This window comes from Mastomys coucha, unplaced genomic scaffold, assembly GCF_008632895.1.
Source record: "Mastomys coucha isolate ucsf_1 unplaced genomic scaffold, UCSF_Mcou_1 pScaffold21, whole genome shotgun sequence".
NCBI classification, from domain to species: domain Eukaryota; kingdom Metazoa; phylum Chordata; class Mammalia; order Rodentia; family Muridae; genus Mastomys; species Mastomys coucha.
Genome location: NW_022196904.1, coordinates 114,038,106 through 114,041,930, shown reverse-complemented (window position 1 = coordinate 114,041,930; position 3,825 = coordinate 114,038,106). Strand labels below are relative to the sequence as shown.

Here is a 3,825-nt window from a genome sequence, read left to right as displayed (position 1 = left end):
TGTTTGTTTCTTTGTTTTTTGGAGGGGAAACTGGGAATGGAGAAATTTACATGTAAATAAAGAAAACACCTAAAAGAAAAAAAAAAGATTTTTGGTTCCGTGTGTATTTCACCTTCTGCCCTCTTCATATAAGACAGGTCACTGAAAGCTTCTTATGTGGGCTAGCCCTTGCTGGAGTATAACATTTTTGCAATTCTCAGACTTTAGTAAGACAAAGGAAAAAAACATGTAAAAGAGCCTTTCTAAAAATCCAGATTATAACATTGTGAACAAAGAAGCATTCAAGCAAAAACCAAGAAACATAAAAGTAAAAACAGATAATCAGCAAGATACAAAAGTAACAGGCAGAAGTCAATATCTACAAGTGACAAATACACCAAGAAGGAGCTGAAGGAATCAACACCTTTCTCAATAGCCTCAAAAGTGACTTGAGAAAAATTGAATCAGACAAGTGAAAGACTTGTATTATAAGGTTTTTGGGACAATGAAGAGACCAAAGAAGACACTAGATGATGACACTCATGGGTCAGTAGGATTAATACTGAGATAATGGTCATCCTGCCAAAAACAATCTACAGATTCAGTATAATCCTTGGCTACATTCTAATGTAATTCACAGAAATTGAAAAAGGAATTTTCAACTTCATATGGGAACACACACACACACACACACACACACACACACACACACCACACACTCACACAGAATAATTAAAACAGTCCTTAATAATGAAAGAACAGCTGTAGATATCACCATCTCAGATTTCAGAGTGTATTATAGAGCTATAAGAATAAAATCAGTGTGGTGTTGGCACAAAACAGACATGCTAGTGAGTGGAATAAAATTAAAGAGCCAGATATAATTCTATAGTGTAGGAGGAACTTAGCCAATCATGCCCAGCTGCAATGCTGGCACATGTGCCTCTGACACTTTCTCCCTGAGCCAACCTAGAATCTTTCAGCACCACTAGAGACTACTGATGCTGCATCAGGTTGTGGAGCAAGCCGTTGAGCAATGACAGTATCATATCTGGCTATTTGAGAGCCAATGAGATGCTGGGAGGGGTATAAAGGTTTGTCCAGTTCTGTAATGTCTGTTTTTGTCACTTACCTGGCTCCCAGAATCTGTGTCATTGACTCTTCTTACTCTTGCCCCCAAGGGTCTTGGTGGTGGTTGAAAGCAACATCTGCCACTCAGGGTGGTGCTCTCTACCCATGAGTTTGCTTGGGTCAGAGTTTATTTTTTGATTACAGTTGTCATCTTCTAATTCCTCCAACTGAGATGTTTTTGTCCTCGCCATGGCACAGTCAAATGCACCCTTTGGCATTTTTTTTTTTTTTTTTTTTTTGGTAAGTTGGCTCCTTCACGTTTTATATGCTTTGCCCCCATGAGAAATAAGTATGAATGCCTTCCTCTTATTCCTTTTTGTCCTTTGTATGGATAGGGAGGTATGTTCTGTTTTACTTTTTGTTCACCCAGTGTCTCCACATTTGGACTGATTATATGGGAAACTGACCAAGGACTGCCCCCATCCCCCAATGGCTTTCCTTGACTAGAGACACCTTGTGGGCATAATGAACCACGGAAGTCTCCCACTAACCACAAGACACGTGAGTCTGACACAAACTTTCCTCCTTCCATGATTTCCCCTTTCTTATTAGTTTACTCTTGTGTCCCTCCTCACCATGGAAAGCGAGGGGCATTAAAATGAAGTCCTTGGATCTGGAAACTTTCTGGACTGAGGTGTCAGTTCTAGCCCCATGGATCACTCCTGAGAACATGTGGGGACCTGATTTATGGATGAGGGTTTAGTTTCTGGCCTGGAAATGTCAGGTGAATTTAAGGATCAATCTCCCCCCACCCCCTGACTCTTTAGTCCAATTCAGAAGTTAACACCTCCCACAGCAAATATTGTTAGGAACAGGCAAATGTGAACTTGTCCATAACTGCCCCTCCTCCAGCCCTCTTGGCCATGATAGACTCCTTGGATGAGGAAGAGGAGGAGGAGGAGGGGGGAGAGGAGAGGGAGGAGGGGGCAGCAGCTGTAATGTGAAACCACCTCACCTGTCAAAGATACCCGATCAATCCCAGCACCAGCTGCAATACCCCTTCACAGTACCCATGGCATGAACTCTGTGCCATGGATGCTACCACCCAGCCTCTTCCACAATTACAGACTTCTGTAGTTTGGCTCCTACAATCCCCTGAGGTGCAGCTGCCTTCCTTGGCCCATAGGGCCTGACTTGGCTCATCCTGTTAACCTCCACTCTGATTATGTCAACTGCCCTTGGGTCTCTATGCCCCTGGCTGATCTCACTTTAATTAGAAAGGCAGTCAATGAATTGGGGCCTGACTTTGCCTACTTTACACTTAACAAACCTATTATGACTGGCAAAATCTTCTTAAAGCAGTTCTGGAGTCAGTCCATCATGTTTTTAAACTGGCAGGCAGCATATAGGGCTTGGCTATGAGTCAGGCATGCTTAAATCTTGAATATAACCTTAACATCACCCTAGACATGCTGACTGGCCATGGGGCATACATTAACCCAGTTACCCAAGCTACTATCGGCCAACATGCCTACTTCAACCAGGTGGCCAATCTGTCTTTCAAGGCCCTTAAGGCCTACACTCCCAGAGTTTCCTCTGCCTACTTCTGTAACCATGTACAACAATCAGGGAGTCCTTTACAGACTTTCTCATAAGGGTTACTGAAGTGGTGGAGTGAAGAGTTGATTTAGGACCCACTCAAGACGTGTTTGTTAAACAATGGGAGGGCCTTAATGCCCTCATCCACAATGCGATGGTGGCAGTCCATAATGATGACTTTCATAGATGGGACATGGCCACCAGAGACCTTGACCATTGGGCAGGTCCTATAACAGTCTTAATAGACATAACCCTTTGAGGCCTTTGCTGGCAATAATTAGGTGGACCATAAAGGGAGTCCTAGGGGCCCTGTGGCAAAGTGTCCCCCTCATGTAGTTGTACCAAGCTCACTCAGATCTATGTGAGATAATGTCCAAATATGAAATAGCCTTTAAATTTATTCTTTTTTTTTGGCATTCACTAATTCTTTATTCATTTATTTATTCCTCAGGCAAACATTAGGTAAGGCTATATTTACATTTAAAAACATATTTTAATTAAATAGAATTGAATCACATTCTTGTTTCCCTTTTGTACCACTGCTCCTCCCATAGACCCCCCTTCAATACCTACAATATCTTTTTTGTCATATTCTTTAAAATTTATAAAATATTATAACAATAAGAATAAGTATTATAAAAGTTGTTTAATATAAAACAACAATCAATTTAACAGTCTTATGTAGATGCTCATCTACAGCAATAGTGGAAATACATTTTTCTCAATATAAATTTTAAATAACTCCAAACAAATTAGCTGTATCCTTAAAAATAATACTACTAGAAGAAAAGAAAAAGAAAGAATATTAATTTGAAAATTAATATTACCAACATTAAAATTAATATTATCAACAATTTCTACTACAAAGAAAATACTAGTACTGATGTATTATTTTTATTTTCTTAAATGAACATGAATATATAAAGTCTTTTTGTTTGTTTTGTATTTAGTAGAGTTTAAAATCTTGGCTCTTACTGTGGTACAAGCCCAAAATAAGAACAGTTTTTAGACATTGGGTTTCATTGTAATAAGGCTGTATTTCAATGACCCTCACATCACCAAAGTATTTTACCTCCATCATAGCTAAGCTGAGGCTTGATAGTTCTGTTGCACCAAGAAATGAATTGTAGGCTCAATTTTTGGATACAGACTTTCTGCTATGGTCAAAGCTATTTG

The 3,825-nt window shown here is 39.8% G+C and overlaps 1 long non-coding RNA gene across 6 annotated transcripts in view; it reads left to right on the top strand.

Moving 5' to 3' along the window:
* The window catches only part of LOC116100900, a 38,583-nt gene that overhangs the window by 28,379 nt on the left and 6,379 nt on the right, over positions 1-3,825 (top strand). For 2 of the 6 annotated variants that reach the window (XR_004122724.1, XR_004122720.1), the window contains exon 4: positions 1,481-1,611. The exons of the other annotated variants lie outside the window; for them this stretch is intronic. This is a non-coding gene — a long non-coding RNA (uncharacterized LOC116100900). The remainder of the gene's footprint in view (positions 1-1,480; positions 1,612-3,825) is intronic. 6 annotated transcript variants of the gene reach the window in all.